Here is a 12816-nt window from a genome sequence, read left to right on the forward strand (position 1 = left end):
CACATCGTACTCTCTTTTACTTGATTTAACAACCTTAAATTGCCTACGAAGAGACAACGACCAGAATTTCACAGCATCAATAACTGCCTCTTTTGTAGGGTACATAGCACCCTGTGACACCTCATTCTCATGGTATGGCCACGGTGTCTGGTCAGCCTCGCTAACCACCAACTTTGAAAATTCTTGATCCCGCCACTCTGCAGGAACTGCAGCATTACCCTCCTCATCAGAAGAATCCCCATCGGCAAGACCTTCCTCCAACTCTTCATCCTCCAAATCCATATCTTCAATGATGCTAGGGATGTGCTCCCTTTCATCAGCTACACCCATCGGCTGCAGGTCTGGAACATCACCAACCTCCTCTCTGGACCCTACATTAGCCGCCTCTGACTCATCTTCCACTGCCTCACTTGGTCCTGCTATTGCTTCTTCAAAGTTCACCTCATTTTGATCTTTCAGGTACGCCGCAGCTAATAAAACAAGCGGCATGCCACATTCACAGCATATATCTACATACTGCCTCCAAGTTGATGTGGCTTCGATGGGAACAAGCTCACCAAAGTATCCATGACTAGCACGGCTCAGAACACCTTTCAACTTCAGCTCATATTGCTGCGGATCCAGTTGGAAAAACTGCATGAGCCATTTGCACACCCCCACAATAGTCCTCTCATTAGCCTTACTAAGCCCCTTCGTAACATGGCGAAATCCAGAGAGATCTACACCATTGGGACCGTACATAATTTCACCCTCACCATAATATATCTGAAAAATTAATTTATCTCCCATTCCTGAAAACACCCGCAAACATAACACATGTTAAGACAACAAACTATATTTCTGATTATCGGATAAAATAGTTTTTAAATGCTACCCTAGGTTCGCAAATTATCATCTACTGTTGACTCATACGTCCGCATGTAGTGGGGCCCGGGCGGGAAGGCCTACCGCCCTCTCAGGGGGCGGTTAGCACCCGTACCAGCCTCTGATCCTTCACTCGGCCCATCTGGTTTCTATCGGCGCTCGTCCAGGCCTCCTAACCCCGCCTAGGCCTTGCCGCTCACCGGTCCACTCGCGCGCCTCACGGCCGAACTATTTTTTTATTTTTATTTTTATTTTTTAATATTTGTAAAAATACATATTTATTTTAAAATATTGTGTATCTAGACTATCATGGCTCATTAGAAGAACGACATCATTGTATCGCCCTTCTAACACAGGCACTTAAAAATAAATAAAGATGTCCTTCTAACGAGCGACATCTTAAAAATAAAAAACATTGCATTTCATTGCTCTCAAAATTCAAAATACTATCGAAATAATCATGAAAAATTCTGAAAAAAATATATTGTAGAGGGTGCTATAATCTATATCTCCAAAAAATTTCAATTCAAACCAATACTTTTACAATGAAATTCAGACTATGTACAATAAAATTTATCTTTCTTTTTCTTATTGTATAAATTATATTTTTGTTTGCAATTTTTATGAGAGTTAGATCATAGTATCCTATACAATATATATATTTTAGAAAAATTTAATGACTATTTCGATAGTATTTTGAATTTTATGAGCAATAGAACACAATGTTTTTTATTTTTTAAATATGTTAGCATGCTGATGTGTATTTTTATAAATATTGAAAAAAAAAATAAAAAAATAAAAAAGGTCACAACTAAACACCATGACTGGCCGTGCGCCTCGTTGGGTTGCGTGCTGCCAGCCGAGCCAGGCCGCCTCCACGCGTCTGGGCCATCACAGCGCGCTCGCCTTCGGACAACCTCGCGTAATTGTTAGAGTCTCAAATGAATTCTTAAAAATATAGAAAAATTCACTAATATTCTTCTTATGTGATGTAATAATTTCTAAAATTATTTTTAGCCCTAGGTTTTATATGTTTGAATTCAAATTTAGTTAAAAAGAAGAATATCATATGAAATTATAAAAATATATATAAATGGAGCATTACAAAGGAACTTACTTTTTTTATCATATAACCTAGGGCTGAAAAGAATTCTAGAAATTATTTCATCACATAAGAAGAATATTAGTGAATGTTTCAAGATTTTAAGAATTTATTTGAGGCCCTAACAATTGCTAGAAGTTATAAAAGTAATATTTTTTTAGAATTTTAGTTTAAATTATACACATGATTTTTAGGTTAATCTAATTAAATGGATTGCACATGGATTATAGAACACGTACAATTTTTTTTAGAATTTTTAGAGTAAAAAAAAACCACTGTTTTAAATAGAGAAGATAAGAAATGAAATTGACTTGTGGGAACTGTTCATCACGAAAAAAAAACTAATCACCCCTCTCATATGACGTAAGACCCTTGATGGTCCACATGATACTGCGTATATCACCATGATATGCTTATCTTCCTCTAAAATAACTACATTTTGAGATGACGATAGACATATATTTCCATAACTCTTTTATATGGGAGATATATTTTTATAAATATTTATGTTAAAAAATATAGAAATTAAAAAATCGATGGACGAAGCCTCTGCCAACGTCGCCTTACTATTACTGCAGACCAACCACCAGGCTCCTGCCTCCACGAGCCGACATAGTACAGTACACCATACAGACCGACAATGCATCAAAGCACAGTACCATCCGACATAGTACAGTACCATGTACTGTAGCATATATTTATTTTCCTTTATTCCATTACATGCACACATACATGCACGTGAAATAATTCCTTTACATCATCACACATGATGCAACCTTTCATATCATAGAGTGTACTCTTCCATACACATTTTTGATGCAATATATCTCTATTACATTATAGTTTGTATATCTTCTATATACATGTCATGGTGCGATAATATTCACATGTACCGCTCTTAAGCTCGAATGTCTCATATGACCTTCTGATTGATTCGACCTTAATTATTTCCTGAACCTAGTCTATATTTTGTCACCGACTATGTTTGCTATCAGGAACACCTACGTATGAAAAAAACAACTAATTCTGAACACAAGTTTCATAAATTTGATTCACATGTTAATCAGTATGACACCACTTACACCAAAGTATTACATATATCCAAACTGCATTAAATCACTCTGTTAATTTCACCAATTTCATAATAAAACTAATTTTACTAATTTTTCAGCACACATAATCTTACAGTCTCGCCATGGCGACGAGCACCACACTGAGGCGTTGATGCAGCTCGGCCCGGAGCTGAATGCGGGGCATCTGCCGGCCCGGTACTCGCCGTGCAGGTAACGAGGCCGGCCGACGCGCCATGGTTGTCGGGGTGTCCATCCACCACGTCGTGGCCGACGGCCATTCCGTGTGGTAGTTCATGAGAGCGTGGTCTGCCGCGTCGCAGCAGGAGGGCTCGCAGACCACGCCGCCGACGTTTGACCGGATGGCTATTCGGCACCCCAAAGCCGAGGAGGTTGCCAGCAGGATCCTTCGCACGATTGCACCGGCGCTTCCTGCGGTAATTACTCTCACAGTCAATCACCGCAACTATATATATGATCAGTCCTCCATGGCCGGACATGATTGTACAAGAACAATTGGACACACAAGACCGCCGTCATTGGATGCTACTCTTTAGTTACATCTGTTAGCTGGTTTCCTCAGCTGTGTGTTTTGTTTTTGTTCTGCTTCTGTTTTTATTGTCTACTAGTTGAACGTTAGTGCGTTATAACGGGAGCTAAAAATTTACACACGATAACATCGTGCACACATGGTGGACACACCTTAAAAACGATCTCAACACACCACGGCAACTCTAGGCATGCAACCACGGCCTACACAAATGCAAAAATGATCTCAACGCCGGCGCGGCAACTCTGACCATGCACCCACGGAGGACACACATGCAAAAACGTGCCGCCTGGAGCAATTCAACATACACGGCACAATAGCTGATGGGAGCACCACGGCATGCTCGACACGATGGCCGCCGGCAACCTCTCAACGGCAACGACTTGATGCCATGGGCACGACGTGAAGAGGTAGGACGTTGTTCCTTTCTTGGAACGACGACCATTGTGCATTTTTTAAGTATAGTTGAATGCCCGTACGTTGCAACGGGAGCCAAAATTTTTACGAGATAATATTATCGGCTGGATGAAACACTTCACAACATGTGTGAAAATGTGACTGCTACTGTGTGCCTAGGTGATAAGATTTTCAAGGCCCAGGCTCTAGCCAGCTCTATTGGAACTCAGCATGACACTTAAGGGGGGGAAAGTAAATAATGGGATAATCATAAATTAGATAAAAATAGCAAATAAATAATAAACATATGTAGCTAATTTATATGGGATTGTCTATGTTCATAGCCACATGCCAAGTAACAATACTACCATTTTTTGTGTAGCTATAAACTTGGATACATAACTTCCAAGTACAATTATGAATCAAACTTGGTTAGAAATAAAAACTTTGTGGCCACATCCCTGCAACAGATATTGTAACACCCCCAAATTCCTTACTAGGAATCCAGGAACTATGTACCTCTGTGTTAGTCCCAGGAACAGACTGACATGTACAACCATTGTCACAGATAACATGATCTGCTTCTAATCGATGTTTGATGCTGAGACCACTATGATGCATAACTCTACCAAAATGATAGATCAATCACAATAGTTAACAAGTAGATAGGATTGGCCATCTCCCACACGATTCAACAACAAAGGAAGCATGAATTACTCGATGCATGAAGTACCACGGGACCACCCACTGGAGATGAAATCCCGCCCATGCCTGTATAGCTGACGCATTACATGAGATTATCATAATACTCTGAATAGAGCATTGTTTATCATAAATGAGTATAATGGACCAACTATTATCGCATTGCTTAAATTGTTTGCTGAACAATCTGAAGTACTGACACAATCATAGCATACTGGAGAACATTTGGCAACAACCATGAGAAAATGCAACGCTTGCTGCCAATACACATATAGGAACCTATTATCCACATATGGAACTACAAAGGGGAGATTTCTATTGCAGAACAGTTCTGTAGTATACCAATACAAGCAACATGGGCATGCTTTTGGCCAAAAGCTTAATCCTAAGGTGTTCAACTTAATAGAACACCACATCAGCTATATGCTTGTGGAACAGTTTCCCAATGTTAAGAGTGGATTCCGTTCATTGGACCAATAATTCAGCATTGGCTTGCCTAACCGTTTTGAATGCTGAAGTACATCAAACAAAAGAATCCAATAATTCAGTTACAAGATCATGAAAGAAGGGGATTCCTAATGCTAACAACAACTCCCATTCGTTAGAAAAGAATCATCAATTGACTCGAACAAATATTTCAGATGCAGAGATGCTCAATTGGAACAACTACATAATTTCATTCAAGATGTCACATCTAAATGTGATGTAGAAGTTAGAACAAGTAGAAACTGAACAAGGAAAGCTAAGTTGTTACCGCTGGTGAAGACGCATGTCACCCCTACAGCGAAGCTGATGGCGACGGTGAAGAGGCCGAGCAACAGCAGATTGATCGGATGCTTCTGTTGGTAGTAGTGCAGAGGACGCAACACTGCACGTGAATCGATCAAGGCATCAGCACACAAATTTTAGTTCACGAAAAAAAAACAATGGAGACAGAGAGAAGGGGGGAGCTGAGCTGAACCGACCGATGAGGGGCAAGATGATGAGGAAGATGTATAGCATGATCCCGGCGTTGGATGAGATGAAGAACTCGGAGATGGCGCGCACCTTGGCTATGAAGGCGACAACGGCGGCGGTCATGGCGAGCTGGACAGCGAGGATGACATAGATCTTATGGACAAGCGCCCACCACAGGTCGGGGCTCTCCGTCATCCCCGGGTACAGCAACGCTGACCCCCGCCGGCCTCCCCGTCCGCGCATTCTGGTACCCAAACATCGCTAGCCTCTCCGTTTCGTGGGTCAACGGAGACAACGACGCAGATGGGGAGGAAGCAATCAAATGCTTGGCTGGATACTTGGATCAGGAAGACGACAAGCAACTTGCGCGATGCGAATTTCCCTTTTTTTTATTTTCGAGAGGATTTTGGCCATGAGAGAACACTAGACGTCCTCCTAGACCCGCTCGTAGTAGCCCCGCCACGCCGCGTCTCGCTCGAACAACCTCGTGAAGAACCCCGCCACTGTGGCTTCATCCTCGCCCTCCGACTCGCACCCCTCGTCGTCATCCGAGCAGAGGTTGGAGAAGAACTCCTCCGCGGTGCGAGCAAGCCAGGAAGAGGCAGCGGCTTCGCAGGGGAGGAGGCGGAGGTGTCGGGATAGGATTTGGGGAGGTGCGTGGAGACGGTGCGAGAGGCCACTCGGACCCGACGTCCTTGGGCTCGGCTGCGCCGCTCTTCAGCCTACGGCGCTTGCACCTACTAGCCCTGCGGCGGGCGGAGTGGGAAGGGATAGGGGCGGTGGTGGGGACCAGGACTTGTGCAGGTGCAGGTGCGGGTGCTGGGGCAGGAGGGCCACGGTGCCAAAGCGAGTGGAGGTAGAGGACGGGAGGGAAGGGAGAGGGGATGGGATGCGGCGGTGGTGGGGAGCAGTGTGGGAGGAGAAAGGAGAGTAGCGTAGGGATGCAGACGGTTGAGGAGGATGGGTGAGGTCCACATGTCAGCATTGGGTAGGAGGGGCAGGACGTCATGCCTGGTGTGAGAACCACTACGTACTTTTTATGTAGTAGAGATATATAAGACTCTTCTCTTGCTTTCAATAAAAATCGAGTAATATCTCTCTTCCTAAAAAATAGATCACCGTCGTTGTACTGTTGTACACCCCACCGGATCAGCAGTGAATAAACTTTTTGCTCAGCACCGACGAGATCAAATCGGTGAAGCGGCGCATACTGACACAAAACAAAGCCATCGGCAAACAGCTGGACACGCCTCCAAGCACCTACGTCGCGGTGTCATCGCTGGAGTGGACATCCATCGTGCGTGCCAAATCCCTGGACGCCACCGCTGACGCCTTCATCCTAGTGCCCGTGGACCTCCGCTGCGGCCCTGGCCCGCCGATCGACGAGCGCTACTTCAGGAATTGCATCGCGATGTGCTTCGCCAGGGCTCACAAACTAAATCAGTTATCTGTCAAGAACATGAAGGAGATCGCAAACCTTCCAATATTCTAGTGTTCTTTTTTAGCTGAGTATTATTGAGAAACCAAGTTGAAATGTGCCTTGGTTTACTAGTGATAAGTGATTGACATTGGTTTTATTTGGTTTGATGATCTTCGGTTTTGCATGAGCTTTAATGTGATTTGAATTGATTTAGGATTTCATTTGAGCATATTGATTATGGACTAACTGGAATTGTAGTTGAAGATATGTGTTTGCTTGTCTCATAGTGTGTAGGTGATGGATGCAACTTGACGGTCGATGACGGGATGATCAGAACCAAACAGAATGCTTGGTGCCGGACGATCAAAGAGACCGGGCGGAGTCAAGGATGATTATAGCTGAATATGTGGAGGTCAAGAAGAGTATGGAAGGCGGATGGAGATGGCGTATTGACAAAGTCAAGCGAAGGGAATGCCGGTGCAAGTGACAAGGCGGGCCGAGGGATCGGGAGCGAGAGACTTGCCGGCGGTTAGGATCGCATGACAGAGTACACGCGTCGACATCGAAGCGCTTGCTTAAGGTGTAAGCAAGGCGGCGAGTCACGCTTTGAGAAGCATTTAGGCGGTTTTGCGATTTAGCCTCAAAACCGTGAGAGGACTGGAGGAGTACGTGGTACCATCGTGAAGCTTGCGTCGAGGCGTCGCATCCGTCCGATGAATGGAAAAGAACATATATCAAAATACTCTCAGTGGTAGGTAGGAGTGTACTATAAGATAGGGGTATTTTAAGAAAAAGCTAGGAAACTTATGGCCTCATAAATAGAGGGGTAGAGCTACGAGAGTTTTAACTAGCCACTTGAGCCCTATTTTGTCACATATTTGAGAGCTTAGCGTTAGGATTTTTAAGGAGAGAAGAATGAGTGTTTAGTCTATGTAATATGTGAGAGTTTTGAAAGATAAATCTTTTTAATCCGTTTAAAATAGAGTTATCTCTTTGAGTAATGAAGTTTATATTTTTGCATATGTTTAAATTTTTTTCCTTCTAGTTTTTCACTATTGATTCTCTTGTAAATTTACAAGTTTTTTTTTTCCGATTTTGATTTTTTTGCTGAACATCACCCATGTCCACCCCGTCCAAACCGGCGATCCGTCGCTGCCGCCACGAAGAGTACAAGCTCTCCTTCTTGGATCTCTTCCACATCGCCAAGATGCCCATCCAGCGCCTGCTCTTCTTCGACGGTCCCGACCTTCCGCCGTTCCCGTCGATCGTCAGCACCCTGAAATATTCCCTCGCCGCCACGCTCGCCGTCTTCCTCCCCTTCGCCGGTAAGCTGGCTTTCCGCGCCTCCTGCAGCGACGTCGTCATAGACTGCTCCGCGGCCGCCGTCTCCTCGGGCGTCAAGTTCGTCGAGGCCGAGTTCTCCGGGGGCGCCGGCGAGATGCGACGTCTGGCCAGAGACGAAGAGCATGATAGCGAGGCGTTTGTGCAGCTCGTCCCGGAGCTCGAGGTGGCGCAGCTTCCCGCCCCGGTTCTCGCCTTGCAGGTCACGAGGCCCGCGGTGTGGCAGTTCATGAGAGCATCCTGCACGCGGTGTCCATCCTGCACGCGGTGGCCGACGGCCACGCGGTGTGGCAGTTCATGAGAGCATGGTCGACGGCGGCGCGGGAGGGCTCGCTTGCCCATGCAGGCCTCCCGCCGCTGACGTTTGACCGGACAGACATCCGGCACCCAAAGGCTGACGAGCTGGTCCGCGCGTTCCTGCGCTTGTTTGCGCCGGCACTGCCTCTGGTAATCAAGAACTGCATATTTCTATTCCGATCTGAATCATCTTCTCGCTTAAATTCTGGTGACATGAACACATGAACAATCATGCAGCTCAGGTCACCTTCCTCGGCTTCCACACTTTAAATCACGCAGCAGAGCAGAAGAACCTTCGTGCTCCATGCCGACGAAATCCAGTCTCTGAAGCTTCACATTCTTCAACATAGCAGAGCAATTAACGGCGGTGAACCGCCCAAGCCGCCGACCACCTATGTTGCCATCTCGTCCCTAGTGTGGAGGTCCATCGTCCGCGCCAAGCCCACATTGCATGACGCCGACGACGCCTACTTCATGGTCAGCGCCGACTGCCGCCGCCGCCTGCGCCCGCCCCTCGGCGACGGCTTCTTCGGGAATTGCATCAAGGCGTGCTACGCGCGGGCGCGCGCTGGCGACCTGCGCGGCGAGTCCGGCGTCGCGCGCTCCGCTGCGGCCATCCAGGACGCCATCCACGAGTACCTGGAGGAGCTCGGGGACGACCCGCTGTCCGACGTCGAGCGTTGCCTGGCGGTGCACCGGGCCATCCCGCGTGGGAGCCTCACTGGGATTGGGTCGTCGCACCGGTTCATGGCGTACGACACGGACTTTGGGTGGGGCGCGCCGCGGCGCGTGGAGCTGGCGCCCGTGTTCGCGATGGAGATGGTGACGCTGCTCGGCGCGAGGGACGAAGGCGCCGTGCAGGTATCCGTGGCTCTGGACCGGGCGGTGATGGAGGAGTTCGCGGCCAACTTCGTCGTCCCGGCTTCCACTTCAAGTGGTGGCGTGCGGTCGTGATCCGGCGCCCGGCGGGTGGTTCTGCGTCCAACGAGAGCGCGCGTGCTCTCACGTCTCACGATGGGTTTGTTTGGTGTCAAGTGCAGGCATTGCAGCGATTGTTTGTGTTTGCGTTGGAAATCTGGAACACGAAGCTTTTGTTGCGAGAGGCAGGGTCCAAATTTTGAGTTTCAAATATCCATATTTCAAAATTTTGAAGGCAATATCAAATTACAAAGTTACGTGAGACCAAACGCACCCAAGGAGTACCATGCAATGCTATGTACTGCGTTTATCTTGCACGATTTCCATGCTTATCTGTTATTAGATGCAGTTTCTCCATAAAAGGGGTGATAGAAGACTCCTCTTTGAATGTTTTGGTCTTAAGAATTATTCTGCCTAATTTTTATTTGAAGTCTTGCATCTTTTGTTTTAGTAAGTTTGTCTTAGCAACCATCACACATAGAGGAATTATTGTCTGCAATTTCGCACGTATACATTGAGTCACTCACGATTAGGTATCTAAAGGAAATACTTCCTTTTAGATCCTGAGAAATAAGCCAATAGATAGAGACCTGTACGGATGGGCTTTCGCTTCGTATAGCCTCCTTAGCCGCCGGAACCTCCGCAGCCTTTGGCTCCTTCCTCCGCCTCGCCTTCTTCGCTGACTCACCCTCCGCCGGCTTCTCCTGCCAGGTCGTCCCCTCTCAACCCCCATGCCACCCCTTTCAAATCCAGCTTGGCCGGGCCCTCTCGCTCCGGTTCGTATCTTCCTGATTTGCTCCTTTTCAGCCCCTCATCTGGTTCCTCCATCGCCTCCGATGTGCCCTCGTCCTCCCAGCCGCCGCGCTCCCTCGATGGACCCAAAGGCAATGCTAGCTTGCTGGATCCCATCACATCTTTGGGGTGCGTCAGTTGTCTCCGAGGAACCTCCCTGCTCGTGTGGCCTTGGCCCCGCGCCCGTCTCTATCTAGTAGGCTGCTGCTAGCTCCCGAGAGCCGTAGGCTGGACCAAGGTCGTGAACCGGGCTGTGTAGCCCTAATGCTGCGCCATTTCAGCTCCTGATGCTGATGGTTGGCAAGTGGTCGTGAAGAAGCGCAGGCGGTGGTCGTGGCTACCTCGGCCTCCTCCATCGCCCTCCTAGCCAGTGCCGGTGGACCTGGTGGGGGCGGTGCTTCAATTGCCTCTCCTCTGACCATGTTGAGGCAGTTTGCCGTAACCTGTCGCATTGCTTGAGGTGTAGGTAGGAGGGCCACCAGGCACGCCAATGCAGGCGCCCTTGCTCTCCTCGGGTTGCCTTGCCTGCGCGCTCTTGCCGGTGTCCTCGTTCCCCGTCGTCGTCTGGGACTCAACAACAAACTCGCCCTGCTCCACTGCCACCACCTGCCTCTTCGGCCATGTCACTGGCTCCATCCCACACACCGCCTACTGGGTCCTAATCAACCGGACGGTCCTTCTCGGTGCCTTCCATCAGTGCGCCTTCCCCTTCTTCGTCTGTGCATGGCGCTCTGGAGCACCGACCGCAACATGTGTTCTGCGCAATTCCTCGATCGGAGGACCTGGTTCAGGAGGAGGCCAGGCTGTTGCTCGCCCTGATGGTGCAAGTGGTCGGCACCAGGCCTACGGTGACCTCGAATCAGGTTATGTCGCTGCTATCGGACGTCTACGGTATCGCCGCCGGAGTTTTCTCTGTTCATCGTGGCTGCTTGGAGGACTTCCTAGTGATCTTCAGCGACCTGGTGGCACAGGATCTCGTGTTGCACGCTCCCCTACCTCCGGGGCTGCCTTTCTAGGTGTGTTTCAGGCTGCAGCTGAGGCAGTCCATGGCAGGCGCGGATGCGATGCTGTTCTGCGTCTTGGTCAAGCTCAAGGGGATCCCTGCGCATGCTTGGCGCTGTCCACGGCGGAATGCATCCTGGGCACATCGTGTTCCTCTCTGCTTCCGACGTCAGAAACTATGGCCAAAGAGGATTTGGGTTGTTTTCGGGTGGTCAAGGTGTATCGACCCTGACCTCATTCCGGTGGAGGTGTCGCTGCTTGTGCCAGAGCCGGCGGAGGCATATGTTGAGCGAGGGTTGTTTCTGCGCCCGAAAGAAATCATACATTCTAGACAAGCATGCCTCAGCTACAAGATCAGCGTCCGCATCATTGAGGTTCAGGGCTGGCGCCAGCCTTGGGACTCCTCCTCCGATGGTACCCCGCCTGATAACTTTGACAACGACGGCAATGATTTCCCCGACTTTGAGCAACATTGTCGTTCTAAGCCATGGCCGAAGCGTTCGAGGTTGGGGGGTCATCAGATGGAGGAGTCGTTGTTGCGGTGCGCGGCGGTAGTGGCAGTGTCTCTGGTCCTTCGCACGTCGCCGCCCTACCAGTGAGGTCCGATAGCCCCCACTTTGGTGCGTTGGCTGGCCGCCACCCTCGCGGGCTCACTTCGCTTTGGTCATTTGAATGCGGTGGGGGCTCCTTCGCTCAAAGCTGTCCCTCTGCCGCCTACAAAAGCAAAAAAATCGTGCCTTTTGACTGCTGCGGTGGAGATTTCCGTCCAAAATCTTGACCTGTTGTGATTTTCTCCTGCGATGGTCGGAGCGCCGACCCTGGTTGCTTTTGACCCCATGGCAGAGGAATGCGTGGCCAGCTCCATTCGTGAGCAGCGCACAACCTTTGGTGATGGGATTGGTTTTTTTTCACTCTACGACATGGCCGCTGCCTCGATCGTGGGATCTAATGGTTGATGAGGCCCTTGGAAATCGGCATTGTCTCATGTTGCCAGACAGGGCGTGTGAGACGCCTCTGTTCCCCGTCTTGGCAACTTCCCCGCCCGTTGCTTCACCCTTTGGGTTTGGCCGCGCCCCTGTTGGGTCGGGCCGGGTTGCTCGCCATAGGGGAGCTGTGGTGGTGTCTACGCTCGCGTTGCAACCTTGCCTGGCCGGCTCGACGCCGGATGATCCAGTGATTCCGCACCCCTCTTCTTCGAAAGCTCTGACGACTGGCCTAGAGCTAGACGCGCCTGATCTGGATCGTCAGCCGCCTTCTATCCAGAACCTCTCCTCTGCTTCCTCTTCGGTGGATCCCCCGCGGGAGCCTCTGCCATTCAAGGTAGTCGCCAACGATTCTGCGATTAATGCGGTGGTGGTCGACTTTATTGATGCAGTGTGGGGGCCTATCCAGCAACTGGTTGTGC

The 12816-nt window shown here is 48.9% G+C and overlaps 1 pseudogene; it reads left to right on the forward strand.

The window, feature by feature from the left end:
- The first annotated feature begins 8172 nt into the window (after positions 1 to 8172).
- LOC133927852 (anthocyanin 5-aromatic acyltransferase-like) lies at positions 8173 to 9999 on the forward strand (annotated as a pseudogene).
- The last annotated feature ends 2817 nt before the right edge of the window (positions 10000 to 12816 follow it).

Source organism: Phragmites australis, chromosome 8 (genome assembly GCF_958298935.1).
Source record: "Phragmites australis chromosome 8, lpPhrAust1.1, whole genome shotgun sequence".
NCBI lineage: Eukaryota > Viridiplantae > Streptophyta > Magnoliopsida > Poales > Poaceae > Phragmites > Phragmites australis.